At 31.9% G+C, this 17,126-nt stretch overlaps 1 protein-coding gene and 1 long non-coding RNA gene across 4 annotated transcripts in view; one reads left to right on the forward strand and one right to left on the reverse strand.

Moving 5' to 3' along the window:
- The window catches only part of LOC115212958 (zinc finger CCHC domain-containing protein 2), a 176,839-nt gene that overhangs the window by 83,980 nt on the left and 75,733 nt on the right, over positions 1 to 17,126 (forward strand). The gene's annotated exons all lie outside the window — the stretch shown is intronic.
- Positions 2,377 to 16,672, reverse strand: LOC118763950. The gene is made up of 3 exons (XR_004999720.1): positions 16,525 to 16,672; positions 10,040 to 10,042; positions 2,377 to 2,388 (listed from the first exon to the last, which is right to left on the reverse strand). It is a non-coding gene; the product is annotated as an uncharacterized LOC118763950 (long non-coding RNA).

Below are 17,126 nucleotides of genomic sequence, written 5' to 3' on the forward strand. Positions count from 1 at the left end.
AGATGTTCTCAGGGGAAGTGACATGTAATCTTGATAAGAGTACATTCCTAGATATAAATCGTATCGATTTATAATGAAAACTTTCGTTCTAAACTTGGATAGCCCATCACGATTAGATTAGAGTAGACGTTTAGAATAATAACATTAATTGGATCTTAATGAATGCTTGTAGCAGTTAAGAATAGTTTTTAGTTTTTATTGATTGAACTATCGATAAATGACCCTTGTAAATGCAACATGGTACTTTGAAATTCTCGTAGATGCCAGACGTTATATGCTCTTCAAGAAGCTTCTTGATGTTGTAGTATTTATTACATTGTAAGCTTCAAGTATTCGCTACATTTATAAATTATCAGGTTGTCTCAATTGACTAATCAAGCAGAAATCGATCATCCATTCACTACTCATAATGAACGTTACATTTTGTAATGTATTGATTGTATTCTACTCATAGAGAAATGATAGAAAAATAGCCATGTATCTATCTATCTATCTATCTATATATATATATATATATATATATATATATATATATTGTCTAGATGGTAAATGAGAAGGAATTTTGTTCGTCTATAATACCATGTTTTCTGATGGCGCGGTATCGTATTACTTGTGTTACTGACGAATTGGTGGAGTGTTGATTTATTAATGTACAAAATCTGTTAAAGATGGGGGTAGTTTTTCACTGTGTTAATATAGGAAGTTTCAGTTGGGTTCTGTTCTATATTTCCAGTAAGATGTAATATTGTTCCTTCTGAAGCTATGCCAAAGTGGGGGCTGCTCAGCTGAGCGAACCTCTCTCTTTCCTTTTAGCTTGTCCTGCTTTGGTAATAAGGGAGGGCGAGGGGGGATTAAGCACTCGCTTAATGTCCAACATGGCGACACTTTCAAATAGCAACTGAGCTAAGACAGTGCGTGAGATCAGTAGCGAGAACATCGTTCCTGCCTCCTCCGCCGTTAGCTCCCTCACAGTTGCCAGCCAATGTGAATTAATAACTGCAGCCGTAGTACATACAACAGCAGCTAGTTCTAGGACACTACTAGTACACCTGCTTCGTTTCATTCTACTAAGCAGTCGCTAAGAACTGTCGTGTATTTACATGAGTTCTCTCTAAATATCTTTTATAGCATGCCATCCTGTACCTATCCGCTTTACCTGAAACTCTGTTAACTGCTTGTTTTATTAATTATTATTATTAATATTTTACTTATTCTGCTGACATGCATTTTTTTTTTTTTGTATTCAAACATAAAGTTCATTTCCTTTGGATGTTGCTTTACAATCAACTAATGTTCCTGAAAAAGCTAATCCATTGAAATATTTCGTTGTATAATATAACCGAATAATTTTGAGCAATTTTCGAATGAAATTCAAGTCACATGTTCTTTTACACTGCACAATTAGCCTTTTATTTTTGTCCCACTAGTAGTACTACTACTCCAGTTTGGAACTACTTCAACATATTTCTCTTTTAGACCTTTAGGCATTTAAGGAAAATATTTAACCGCACCAAACTGACCCGACCATATCTTCTTTTACAACACGAGACTTTGATATGATTATAATAATATATGCAATATTGGGGTCTGTGTGAACTTTATGCAGTTTTTAAAGAAATTATTTACCTTTTATGTCAGACAAGTTTCTAGTTAAATAAAATAAGAAATAAGGGTATTTAGAAAATGGTGATTATTTCATTATGTTTCACTCTGTACTTACTATTGTCTTACATTAGATTGTCTTTCTAAGTTATTTAGAATGCTGTACTTTTCAAAGCAGCTTTTGTTTATCATATGACCTTGAAAACTTTATCAATTGAGCTTTACTAAATGTCCAAAATAGTTTATATAGAAATTATTTTAACTTTCTTAATGAAATGATTTGAAGATTTGAAAACTCAGCTGAGAATTAAGAAGGCCATTATTAATAGTATCAATATGACCTAGTCTCTTCAATTAGATTGATAAATAGTTTATACATTCACTTGGAGAAGCTAACAAAATCCGAATTCTATTTATGAGGATGTCTTCTGCTAAGGTACATAAAAGCACATTAAATGATGAATTTGCAAGAAGATAGTTGTAGCAGCTATCTTGAATGTGAAATCCCCAGTGGTTATTTCAGAATATTTTACTCCATTAATAGCCGAGGGATGAAATGGAGTAAATGTTTTCATTAATTACAGGCTAGGCAATATCATCTTTTATCAATACCGTTAAACAAACTCATGGGAAAGCTATGCAAAATAATCTTGAAATAACCCTAGCAATGAGGAATTGCATAATTTAGAAACTTAACATCTCCTTGGGGGCTTGTATAACACAGAAATTTTGCATACTTAAACAGAACACTTGGTCATTTCATTTATTGAATTAACACATTTTACACTAATAACAAAATTTGTGGGGTTTTAAGCATAAGTAATCAGTCATCAAATGTTATCAACATCTAAAAGTGTAGTATGAGATAGAAGCTCCAAAATTGGGCTAATTCTAAGAAAGATAATCTGTAATTATTAAAAAAAGTTACTTTTGGTATATACATGAAGACTATTGATAATGAATTTTATGGTCAAAGTAGCTGTTGGAGGTATTGTCAAAGATATCACATTTGTATAGTTGTTGGTTGGATATTTATATGTAATTAGTTGTCATATATTTGATAGAGAAACCCTAGTTTGCATTTTGTACTGATTATCGGAATTTACCAAGACAATTTGACACAATCATTTCTTGTTGGGTATTTTACAGCCAATTTTTCATTGATGTTTCTTGAATGAAGAACTAACTTGTCTATTGCTAATCATTGAACTGTAAAGTGGGAGTGGCAGTTATTTTCAGCTAGAGAGATTAAATTTAACAGATTAACATGTATTGCATAAGAGCACAATACAACAGCTGTTTCAGCACATGTTTCTTGATTTGTGGTTATAGTGGCCCATTAATAAATGTTAGATCTCTTGTTATGTCTTGTACCACCACACAAGCCATTGCATGTAATTATTTTAGCAGGAAACCACCTCTCCCAATGCAGGTAGTTTATGTACTTACTATTAACTACATGAAATACTGTAACCCCCAGGTTATCAAATGTAAATATTTGAATTAATTATGATTGTTCCACTTCAACAGCGTTAATTTACTACTATTAATTCTTTACAATATATAAGCAAAAATGTTATAGATTAGTTACTTGAAGTTGGAATTTTCTAAAATAAAACATTCCCACATTGTTATGGGAGTTACTGTAATAGATTGGTAAATAAAGGGAGAAATAACAGAGGAAATCTGAGGCATTTCAAAGGTCATAAGTCTTTCTTTCTCATGGGTGGAACAGATAAAAGCAGTGTTTAGATTTATGTAAAACATTTTCAGAAATTATTTTGTTTCTTTTATAACAAGCTTTGATGTACTGTATCTTGTCTAGCCCCAGTAAAAGTTGTTAAACAAGCTTCATTTGTTTTTCTATTTTCAGCAGTTCCTTTTATATATATATCTAATTTCTAATATTTGTTTAATCTGTCTGAATTTACAAACTGAAAATACTAAATGTCTAATTAACCATGGTTTGTAATTATATATAAAAAGTAATAAAGGAAATCTTAAATAATTTTTTTGCTTTATTAATTTTGAATCCACTAATGTATATAGTAGTTGCAGTTGTTTAGACTAAAAGTAAAAGGGGAAATGGGAGTATGATAGAGTATCTGATAATGAATTGATGAATGGAGGGAACTGGAAAACATTTCCAATCATGATAAGATTGATTGCGATTGTTAAGCGCTAAACAACTAGTCCATGTTTTAATACTCTGTTAGTCGCTTATAACCTGACCTGCCACTCTTCTGATATCTTGTGTACTTTTAACACAACTGTGCAATTTAGTCTCCTCCTCCCTTTTATGATATTTTAATGTTAATCTTGGGAGGAAATAGCTTGTAGATGATGAAAGCATTCTTGAAATGGAAAAGCGAACAATTGAGCTTGTAAATTATTAATATTTTCTATGGGCTGAAATTGGTGGGACTGTCACAGACCAGAGAAAAGCAACCTGGAAGTTTTATGAAATCTAATCAATACTTTATATTTTTGAATTCAAATCTTACTGTAGTTCTTTTCACATTTTAATTGCATTAGCTTGATAAAATAAAGCAAATAATATATAAGTTTAATCAGCTAACTATATTTCTTTTTTCTCTTTTGAAACATTGAAGATTAGTAATGTGACAGTTTACTGCAAAGCTAGTAGATCCAGTGTAGATAATAAGTGTGTAGAGATGTGATAAAGCTGGTAAATTTGGAATGGCAGATTAATTATGATACTGAGAGATGAAATGAAACAAACACAGTTGGATGTTGAGTACTGAAAGTAAATGGTCAAAGATTGTTTACCAACAAACTATATAGCATTTATCAGAAAGTTGTACAGAATTCTGGTTATTAAATAAATGTGCATTCTAGAAATTCTATGGATAAGCTGTAGTTTGTTCTTTCATAGAGGTGTATTTTGACCTTGGAAATGAACCCTTGATACATTTTTTTCAGCTATGTTCAGAAAGTTTTTCTGGAAAGGTCACTTGAGAAGGTCTTTACATTTGCAAAGAGTAAAGAATTATTTGTGATATGTAGAAGAGTGATGAAACCATTTTTTTCTGTTTTTCTTGAGATGAACGTGTATGTTGCTTTTCATGCTGTCTGATTTGAAAAAGTGTGTTTACAAAGGTTGTAGATGACATTCAAGAATTATAAGGTTAATAGCATGTAGAACTTGTGTTTGGAAATAAGGAAAATATGGTAAAATAAAATTAGGTTTTGATGAGGACTTAAAATTAAATAAATTGTTTGGCATACATAGAAAAAACTCTTATCTAATCAAGTCACTGTCCATGACTGAACATTAAAAACTGCATTGACACAGATGAAATTTGCTACATACGGTCGAATTTTTTATCCATGTAGTTTTAAAGAAGAAAGAGAAAATCCCCAAACATTTCAGAGTAGTGTCACTTGAATTGCAAGTTGGCATTTTGTAGTCAGGGTGAGGGTAGATGAATAGCATGTGAGAATTGTGTTAGTCATGGTGACAACAAAGTGAGAGTTATCAACAGGTTCAGTGAAAAATTTGGCATGCAGTAATGTGTTAATCGAAGTTTAACTCACAACTACCTCCTGTTTACTACAACAGAGGAGTTTCAGGTTGGTTCTTCATGGGAACTCCTGCAATCCAATGACTTAGTTCTCATAAGGGAATCAGTTGAAGAATTACAGGAAAAGTTCCAAATGCAAAAGCAGTATGTAGAATTGAGAAACTGATAGACAATAAAGACAGCAGTCTTAGCAGGGAAGAAAACAATACTACTACTACTATTTAGGAAATGGTTATACTTGATATGCAGGAAGAGAATAGGTAGGAACACTACAATGGATACACAAAATGTGCACTGGTATAACAGACACTGTCCAACAAGATGGATTTCCTACATAAGTGAACAGGAATAAGCAGTTGGTACAATCAAGTTGATAAGGAGGTCCATTTGTAGTAGATGATAACTTTGGTAGCCTAATTGGCAGTGGATGTTCTGAAAGCTAGTAAACTAGTGTAAAGACTATGTTTAAAAAAGGTTAGGAAACAAAGGGATTCTCTCTTGGACTGAAAGACAAATTTATATGATGTTTGTGTATAACGTGTGATATAACATGGCAGCAACACATTGGCTTTGAGTATAGGTGATATGTGAAGGCTGGGAAGAAATAAGACATTCACTGAATATTTAATGTCAGTTTGCATGAGTGACTAGGCATAATGTGTGGTGAGAAAATGAGAAAAAACAAATCATTAGAGTTATCAGCCATAGGGTATAGGAGAGAAAGCTGCATTAGTTTTGATATATGATGCATATGAAGAATGATGGTTTGATAAAAAAAAGGTGTCAAATGGTGCAAGTAGAAGAAGCTTGTAGAAGTCAGAGATCAAAATGGTTAGGCCTGATCATATCAGGTAGTGGTCTTCACAAGAGAGGTGACTAAGAACCATAGTAAGTGATATGCAAATAATGGGTTTACATAGGTTTCCAGCATGACGTTATTAAATGAAGGACCAAATATATTTGTCCAACCAATACAAGCATAGAAATACTGACAAAAAATATGTTGCTGATAGGAAAAAAAAAACATCAACAAAACAACTAAAGTATCTCGCTCATTAGACATAGTAGGTATAATTATCTCTGATAGCTTCGCATGAAGGCCCATTCTTCATCTTTTAATCTGTAAAAATTTTAATTTAGTACCAGTCTCAATAACCTGACTATTTATCATTTTCAAATTTCCTCATCACAACTCTCTTGTTTCAGGCATTTTTTTTTCATTTTCATTATTATTTATTGGAAGTAAATATCGAGCTCTCTCAGATTGAGATAGTTGATGTTTAGATTAAAGCTTTCTAGGTTTAGAACATTTGTGTGTGTAATAGCAGTTCTATCTCAGACATGTGACTAATACATACTGACTGTATGTGAGCTTTGTAGAGGATCTGCAAAGGATCAAGGCTGAAATATTTTCAGGTTCTGAAGAAACTTAAGATTTTTGAAAAAAAAAAACAGTTTGGTTCTCTCATTAAAGTAGCATTTGTAATTTTTTGAAGATTTTAGCTATATGCTTCTAATGCATTGAAGGATGTTTCCTTTCTCATCATTATCATCATTTAACATCCATATTCCATACTACTATGGGTTGGACAGTTTGACAGGATCTGATGGGGTCCAAGGACTGAATCATACCCCATTATCTGCTTTGGCATGGTTTCTTAAGCTGGATGCCCTTCCAAATGCCTTTATGTGTGTGGCAAACTGTATTTTGATACTGCAAAGGAGATAAGATTGTCATATTTTGGAGACATTGCAAGACTGGAAGTTGCTTGTGGAAGATGTCCATATACAGAAAGGTTGAACAATGAAAGGACAACAACATTGCTTACACTGAACTTCTCAAAATCAAGGGATTTCTGGTATATGACTATTTTCATAATTTATTTTATGTCAGTTTGTTTTTCCATCTTGCATGGGATGGATGAATACTTATTCATGAGGCATTATTTTACTGCTGGATGCCCATTCTATCACTAACTCTTAACTGCTTTTCAGGTGAGAGATTTTTCATTCCACTTGTCATCAAAAACACAGTACTACAGGATGACTTATTAAATGCAATGTCATCATAACCTTTTGTTGCTCAGTTTCATGCAAAGACACAGGATGTAAAATTCACACATACGCATAATGTTTTTTCTAATCCATACCAGCATAGAAAAATAGACACAAAGTGAACAAATGATTATATTATTGGTTTCCGTACAGTTTTTATCTTCCAATTTCATACACAAGGCATTGATCAGTTTTAGGCTACAGTAAAAGACTCTTGCCAAGGTGCTAGGCAGTGCAATCGAAACTGTAACCAAATGATTGCAAAGCAGAGGGTGATAGAGGAGTTTCCTTTTTTGAGAATGGACATTCTCATATGTCTTTATAGATTGGAATAGATTTTTGTCGAGATGAATTAAAGCATTTGGTAAGGATATCTTCGGAGCACACTATTTAAGGATAATGGGAGGAACAATGTCAAGTTTGGCCAGCTTCTTGGGTTGGTGTGGTTGAAGAAGGTTGCAGTTTTGTAGAGGGGGAATGAGAAAGGTAAAGGGAAGGAAGAGGAATTTTGTTGGGTATGGTGGCTTTAATCTTTGTTAAAGAGTGGTAGGTAAAAGGATTCTAAGACATCAGTTTTTAACTAACAGCTAAGGGTTTTTAAAATTTCAGCACTAAAAACAATAGATCCTTTCAATCTATATTTATTATATTTTTGAAGATTTCAATAACCATGTCTTCAGCCTTTCTCTTCTACAACTTCTTTACACTTGGATCTTCTTTACGTGATTATCATCATCCATAAACATTTTGTGTCTGTACAATTTCCTCACTTGTACCCTATGTCTGATTTCTTTTCATACCCAGCTCATTTGTACTTTGTCATTTATGCACACTAACATTATACATCCAGCAGAGCATGCTCTCTTCATTTCTTTCCAGTCTTTGCACATCTTTTGTATTTTAGTGACTATGTTCTGCTTCCATGCAACATCTCACTATATATTTAAGTATAATACAATTTACCCTTTACTTAGAGAGAGAATCCCTTTGTTGCTAGCAGACATAACAACTCCCTAAACTTTGAGTAAAGGCTAAATTGTATTGTGCTTGTGTATGAAGTAACATGTTGCAGAGTAGCAAAACAGCTAGAAAGGAAAGAAGTGAGCATGTTTTAGGAATTAAATGTAGTGTGTAAGGAATATGGGTTTACTTTGAGGCCTCTTAATTCTAGGTTTTGCTTTCTAGTTTGGAATTTTTTCTCTGTCTTTGATATATTCAGCTATAAGAACTACACCATAGAATTACAAGAGTTTCTACGGGCAACTAGTCTTCAGTTATGGCTTGGAGAATTATAGTAAACAGAAGTGGTTTGAGATTCCTCTTATTGCAAATTCTAACCTTGCTGACAACATCTCTGTAAATGGTTTCTACCATTCTCACAAGCCATTCATAAACACCTAGTTTTGTTGAGATCACTGACTATAGAGCATGGCACTTTGTCAAAAGCCTTCTTCCAACCAATGAATGCCAGAGTAGCTTACTCCTCATTAAAGACTTGTAGTTGTCTTACTAGAAAGGAGTATCAATGATAGCCTGATCTGGTTCAGAGCCAAATTGCATCCCATCTAAGCCAATCCTTATCCCAGTTAGTTTATGCTGAAACTCTTACTATTATTTTCATTACTTTATTCATCAGTGTGCTACCTCTGTAAGTATCCTTCTAAAGCACCTCTCTTGGTTTTTTAACTGTTGATGATGATACTTCTATACCAGTCATTGTTTGTGACACCTTCCTGTACTACCTTGGTAACTATGCAACTCACTAGCTTAAACTCTATTTCACTGGACATTATCAGCTTTTTATTTTCATCACTTTATTGACACTTTCAACCATGCACCAGTGAACTTTAATAACTGATTTCTTTGTTGGGTCTACTGAAGGCAATCCAGCTTTTTCTTCACATATTCTCTACATCAAGCAATCTCATAATATTTCCAAGCCTCTTTTTAGTATTGATGAGATGAAGTGCACTGCTGTTATTATGAAAACACTTTTCTCCTGGACACTGGCGAAATGAGAGATGAACTTGGTATTAGCAGCACTTGAAGGTATTAAACTAGATAGTAAAAATTTCCAGCATAGCATTCTATTTCCTTGACTATCTCTACCCTATAATATATAGATAATAATGATTAGAAATTATGGTATCTGATATCCATTTTGTTATTGTAAAGTGAAACAGTAAATTTGAGCAGTGAATGCTCAGTTATTTCAATTTTTAATTGATCATTTTTATAATGCTAACTTAACAGTCATCATTCTCATTATCATAACATTTATTTTTGTATTCTGGTATGAAGTAGTCTGATATGCAATACAACATTTCTTTATGTTTTTTAATCACTTTATAAGATTAAGTATTACTCTCAGTTCTGATGGGACATTTCCAAAAGTCATATTTTTAATGGGAACCTGCTACAAAATTTCCACTCAGCACGCATTTGCATTTGTCAATTACAGCATTGTCACATCTCTTGCATACATAGGACAATATCTTTGTTGTCTAGTTGCTTTTTCAACTTCTTTCTCAAAATTTTTAATTATTATAAATCTAGTAAATTATAATTATTTTCTTACACTCTAGATACTCTGGTATACTTCTATTTCCTTTCCACAATATCATAGGTTTTGCCTGTCTCAAAGATCCTTACAAAGACTTTCTGAACTTCATTGATATCTTTGTGCTTAAGACATTATGCCATCACTAGCTCCTCTGTAAGCTTTGTGTTATTTAGGTAGTTATATAAATCATTTTTTTTCCAGCTAGCTATTTCATTCATGTTCTTAACTGCCTGCTCCTGCATTAACTATGATGTATCGAGTTTGTATCTACTACCTTCTTGCATTTAAAATATAACTTATTCTTTTATGCTGTATAGTTAATAACCTTTCTATTAACAAAAAACTTTTAATCTTAGATTTTTTTCATCTTTAGGCTTTTAACAATCCTAAATAGGTATTTGGATATTTTTCTTAGTTCTTTATGTATTCTGTATTAAAAGCTGGTTCTTCTACGTGCTGAAGGTCTTTATAGGATCCAACCTTGTACTACTTTGTAATAGATTTTTGATATTAGAATGGAGATCAGAGCTGAATTTTAACTTAGTGGACACTCACTGATTCACTGCTGATTCTGCCTTTATTTTTAGGTTGTGGCTTGAACTATCTTTTAGCTGTCAGAGTGTAGAACAAACTTCTTTTTGGCTAATTTGAAATGCACATTTAGTTTTCCATTACGTCTTTAGATGTCTCTCTCTTTGCTGTTCCCTTTCCAAATTTGCTGCTTAATTTCTGTTGTTTTATTTAATGGATTAGTTCATTATCATTTGGTCAATAGCACAAAATGTCAAATGTAAATTGTTAATATCTTGGAAATCAAATTTGTGAATTAATCCTGTTTGCTTGAATTTGCACTTGTACATTTAGGTCAAGTGTATTTGAAAATGTTTGGTAATTGTATCTAAATTCTTTGAATTTTAGATTTCTTATGAAGATTAAGTATTTTGAATTGTTTAGTGATTTAAATGACATCTATATTGTAGTGAAGTTGTGGTATTATATGTCACTTTTATCATTTAATCAAAATCACCATAACTGAATGGAGCTACTTGTTACATAAACTACTCATTGATGACCGAATTACTGTTAAGTGAGTATATACACGAGAGTAAAATTATATACTATTTTTTTCTTATTTTGATCTGTATGCAGTTGAATAAATTCTACATCAAGTTTATTTCCATTATGTGCTTCACATTGAGAGAAAAATAAGTGAGGAATGTTTCAAGAGTTGTACTAGATATTGGATACATTTAGAGTAAAATCTCTGAATAGTTTTCAGTGTATGGAATGAAGTTGAGACAGGAACAAATGTAGATGAGGTTTGCTAACTAGTGAAAAGATCCATTATGCTGTACGTCTATCTTGGAGCAAGTTACATATTAACATCTAAGCCAACAATTTGAACTGTGAATGCTGAGAGAATTTGACAAGAGTTTATGACTGGATTTATTTTCTGTGTCAATTTTATTAAGAAACCTCAGGGAATATATTTATTATGTTACCACATCTAAAAATAAGTAAATTTAGAGCTTTTGATACCATAAAAACCTATAAGTAGAATGTTGAGTTTTCTCATTTTGAAATTAATTTAAATTTTAAAAGTTTGAAGGTACATATGAATTGATAAATGAATTATGTGTAAAAAATAATTGGCTGATACAAACAGGAAATAATGTTTCTTTTGACTTAAATAAATAGAATAAAAAGATATTATCAACTAGATGGTTAGAAGGTGTGGTTGGGTTAATTAAAATAATACTAGCATGATTATTAAATCGTAAAACTAGCAAAAGATAAAGATGTATCTAACTCGTATCTGTATAGAAAGTTGTAAACATAATGTCTATAAAAATTTGATAATATAATATACTGAACATTGTGAGGATATTAAAAGCAAATATTATAACTATTAAGCTAATACATATGTGTTCTTGAGCAGTAATTTTTTGTTTGTTTTTGTTTTTGTTTTTACATTACAATAAGAGTTTTAACACAGTGATTAGTAGTTGGATAGTAGCAGTCAGCTCGAATGAGCTGATCCAGTACTTAGAAGACAAGCTAAATCAGCTTCGGATATGATTTGAACACAAGGATATAGCTTCTTAGTAATTGTCCGCTAGAGTTATCTGCTATTGGGATTAGTTTGTTATGAAATCAAAGAAAAAGATTTCTTGAATTGTCATATGGTCAAATAACATTTCTAAAATCACCTCTGGGAACATCTCTGTGATATAATCACAAAGGTTGCTGAGAATAATGCTTTGATCTGCTCTTTGATTAATTATATAAGATTTACAATACATTTTCACTATGATGGTTTGAGGGGATTTGTTTTCATTTGATCTATTTAAGTCCTTGTGATCATATTTTAGACAAGCTTTCCTATTTTAATAGGTCAGTGCTGATTATAAAATAACTGAAGTATATCTCTTAACCTAGTGTTGGATATTTATTAAGGATTTATGTGATTGGTGTAATAATCACAATTAGTAGCTTACACTTGCCTCATTCTCTTTTTTTGTGTAGAATTAAATAAAGTTGAATAGAATAAAATATTAACAGGACTGCTTAAGGTTTAAGATAAGACTTGTTCTCTTAGGCAAACAAATATGCCTTAAGAAGTTTCTGCTTAAAAGTGATGCACAAAAATCAAAATTATGTGGTGTAATATAACATAAATTTCAGGTTCTTTGTCTAAAATAACTTACAACTTATAATAAACCATCATGTACATAGTGAATAGTGATCATCAAATCAAGGACATAGATATTCATTCTTAATATGTTCCAGCAGATTCAAACACGAATATGCTAATTGCTATTGTATTTTGTCATTGGAGAGCAAAATCTCCTTTCAGATGATTATCTGTTTGTAACACACTTGATTTATTGAGTTAAGGGGAATTTGAATTCTTGGTGTTTTGATTTTATTGTGTCTCTCTTCACTCGAAGGTTTCTTGGACCAATGAATCTAGCAAGAGTTCTGACTCTTGATTATAGAATTCAGCTAACAAATTATTTACTGATGCATGCTAACTGATAATAGATCATCATGTGCATTGTGGACAGCAAAAATAAAAATGATGACATACACATTCATTTTTAATATGTTCCTGCAGAACTTACAACTTGATTGCTGAATTGAAAATGATTAATGACTGATAGAATCCACTGAGTTATAAGACTTGTAAATATTTTTGCATTATCTAATGGATATGAAGTCTACAAAAATTATAAATTTTTTGACGAATACCATACTCATAAAAATGCAATTTTGGGGGAATAATTTCCGTTTGCTAATTTTCTGTACTGTGATACACACAGGCACACACATACATACCCCACTGCCACAGCAATACATACACACATACATATGTCAGCTAGTTCCTCACATTTAATTATTTGTATTTTGCATTTCTGATTATTAGACTAGGTTTGGGATATGATGTAAGTGATTCATTGTTTAGAATGTATAGACACTTACAATGAATAACCAAATATGAAGAGTCAGCTGTCATAACCATATATAACTCTTGCCCCTTGACATTGAGTTTCATACATATATAAAACAGTTGCACATCTTAAATATTGACGGCAGTTTTGTCTTGTGGAAATATGTGGTATTTACAAGGATTTTATGTTTAATACATTGATTCAGTTACTTGTGTTCTAGTTTACGTAACACTACCACAACTTGGGTTAGTTGCTATGGTGAAAGTTTATTGGCTGGATGGTCTTCCGCCTGACTCGGGCAAGCATAAAACATACAGATGTTAAAATATAAGTGGATGATCATTGAAAAAAAGAAAAAATCTATATTTGGGTGTTTGCTTTCAGCTTGGCAGATTCCTTTACGTGTTTCTTTTCTTTTCTATTTTTGATGTAAGTAAAGGATAAAGTTTGGCAAATTATACGTACTTCAAAGTATTTTAGTATTTGAATAAATTTATTATTTGCAGTGATAGTTAAAAAAATTACCTAAAAATAACTGCAATTTGAAATCTGTTTGAATATCTTGAAATTTTATTGCATTATTATGATTTTTTAAGTATAATGTAAGCTGCAAGTGGCTTCCATATAGGAAATAGATATCCTTTAAACTTATATCCAGGGCTGTGGAGTCAGATGCAATTATTAGTTTACTGGAGTTGGAGTTAAGTGGTAAAAATGTGCTAACTCCAACTAAATGTATATTGTAATATATGTCTTGAAGTTTTAAACAATCCTTTAATCTTGAAAAGGAAGGGTTATATATCTAATTGAGTTTATTTCTTTTAAAATGGTTTGTTTAGTTGCTTTAAGTCTTTTAGTGCTAATTTAGATATAATTTAGATTTTTGAACTGTAAAGAATGATGTTCTTAATTTCAATAAAAGAAATATATGACTAGAAAAATATAAGAAATGCTTGATTAGTTTAATTGCATATACAGGAGTTGGTGGTCCATAAAGTGATGAGGCAGTCTTGCTAAGATCATCATCTTTGAATTAATACATATTATTAAATGCTCTTTGAATTCCAAAAGAGAAATCCAATGAGCCAATCTCAGATTTTTTTCTTTTCCTGCTGCTAATCACTCAAATACGAAGAACCTGTTTATCAGTCAGGAAAACTGAGACAAGGAAAGTTACTTTGCTTATGTCATTGTAAAATGATGAGGAGGCATAAATTCATGGCTACAAAGCTGTTGTGTATGTGATATAAACATATGGGAGAACAGTGGTTGGTAACCCTTATATTTCAAGAAGGGTACTTACAAAGGGCCTAGGAAGTATGTGTTATTCTTGTTGAGTTTAGAATCTTTGTCAAGAATGGTGTGACCAACTCTATTACTAATGTACTTCTATTATCTTACATAAAATGTGTCAACTTATGAACTGATCTGTTTTGTAGTTGTTTTTTTATCCTTATTAATTTTTCAGCTTTGTGATGTCCATTATTCTTCAGTATTCTATTTCTTGTGCCTTTGAAATACATGTATCTAAAGTACTTAGGACATTTGAGGCATGATTAAAAGTATGACAATCTCAGATACAATTTCCATGGTCAAGTAATTTTTTTGAAATAAATAAATGTATTGTTTATAATCATCATTGCTATTTATACAATTTCCTATGCTGATAGGAGGCAAATAATTGATCTGATCAGCTGTGCACAAATTTATGTAATACTATTACTAAAATTAATAACTGAGAAAAATGAATTTTACATGGCTTTTATTGAGTTGTTTTTCTTTTTCTCTCTTTCTCTCTCATGATAATTTGTGTACATAGTTTGACTGTACTGTGCTTATATTGGCTTTTCTGATTGAGAACATACAATACTTGTAATCTTAGAGATGTATCACATGATACGTGTTCTATTTATGTGCTGAAAGCCTGGACAGTAAAGGAAAGATGTTGAGGATGGATGTTGAAAAATTTTGTAAGGTCTTGTTGTAATCGGTACATGTCTAAGAAATATGGAAGTTTCTGCTAATTGCATAAGTAGTGAATGCAGATTTTTCTTGGCTAATATGGAATGTGAAATTAGGAAAGATGAAGAAATCTCTTGACTGATCTATTATGGTACAAATTAGTTTTGGGGAAAATACCTTGTTATAAAAGTCAGTGTGTGGGTAATTAAAAAAATATTTATGCAATTTTAGAAAAAATTGCATGACGATACAAATACTTAGTATTGATTGCCTGAAAGATTTTGTCAACAAGGAAATTGAATTTAGAGCTGATAAATTTATTCCAATCTCATATCTAGTTGGTGTTTTATTTCATCTGCAGAATTGACATTGTTAAGGTTGAGGGAATTTGCTATTGTTAGCATATGTTCTTTCAGTGATTTTGCTTTTGTTGTATACCACATGTCAGCAATTCAGAGATTTAACTATTGTCATAGAGTTGTGTCCTTGAACAAGCACATGACTTTAGTTACACTTATACTTTTATTACCCTGACTGAACAAAAATTAAATATCACTCCTACTCTATGGTTGAGTGGATAGCAATACAAAATGTATCTTTCAGCAATTTCTATAAGAAATAAACCGTCCATGTAAGGTTGAAAAATGGATGTAAAATAGAAAGAACAAAAAAAGCTGTCATGCTTTTATTTTTACTTTATAGCACACCATTTTACTTTTTTTTTTAATCATTGCATGGGTTGGACAGGTCTTCTCTGTTAGTGTTCATTTGTGGTCTTTTGCCATCTCCTTCATGTGAATCAACTTTCAACACATCTTCCTGTATCTTCCTCATTTTTCATCTTCAGAACATTTGCTTATTTAAGCTGGGGCTCTTCTTTATCTAATTGTCATCCTCCCTATGCATCACATGTTCATTTCAGCTGAGACTTCTTTCTTGAATACTACATCTGATTCGTCTTACACTCAGTTTTTCTCTCAGCTCACTTGTACTTCATAGTTTATGTACATTAATATCATACACTCAGTTGAACATCCTACCTCATTCTTCCTAGCCTTTGCACATCCTCTTCATTTACTACCATGAAATGTCATTTCTTTGCAAACATTTTACAGTCTGCATTTCACTTGGAGACAATGCCTTTGTTGCTTGCAGAAGTAATAGCTCCTTGAACTTTTACCATCCTATTTTTACTCTGGCTGTTATGTTCTTGAATCCCCACCACATCCACTATTGTTAGTTAAGTCACCTATGTAACAGAGTTTATCAACTATTGGGTTGGCAAGAAAGTAATTTCGTTTTTTTAGTGTGAAATATGTTATTTTTTTTCATACAAAGAATGAACTTTAATCAATGATATATTTTCCATTTTGTTCAATGACCGTTTGCCATCTTTCTGGCAACTTCATGATTCTGCACTCATAGAACTTCAGGTCCTTATCAGCCAAAAACTGAAGCAAGTGTGATTTCAGATCATCATTATTGAAAGTTTTACCATTCAAAGAATTTTGCAAACTTCAAAATGAATGGTAATATGATGGTGAAGGTCAGGGCTATTTGGTGAATGTGACATCACTTCACAACCAAGCTCCAATAATTTTTAACAAGTTAGCAAAGACATGTGTAGTCTAGCATTGTCATGGCGGAACATGATTCCTTTATGATTTGCCAATTCTGGCTGTTTTTCTTTGACTGCTTCTCCAGTTTCATTAGTTGTTAACAGTAAACATCTGAATTGATAATTTGGTTCCTTGGAAGCAGCTCAAAATACACAACACCTTTGTAATCCCACCAAATTGACAGTATGACCTTTTTTTAATGCAATTCAGCTTTTGATTTGGTTTGTGCTGGTTCATTATACTTGGACCATGATTGTTTTTGATTGATGATATTGTAGACAATCCACTTTTCATCACCAGTGATGATTCATTTAAAAGAAAAGGTCGA

Source organism: Octopus sinensis, linkage group LG6 (genome assembly GCF_006345805.1).
Source record: "Octopus sinensis linkage group LG6, ASM634580v1, whole genome shotgun sequence".
NCBI classification, from domain to species: domain Eukaryota; kingdom Metazoa; phylum Mollusca; class Cephalopoda; order Octopoda; family Octopodidae; genus Octopus; species Octopus sinensis.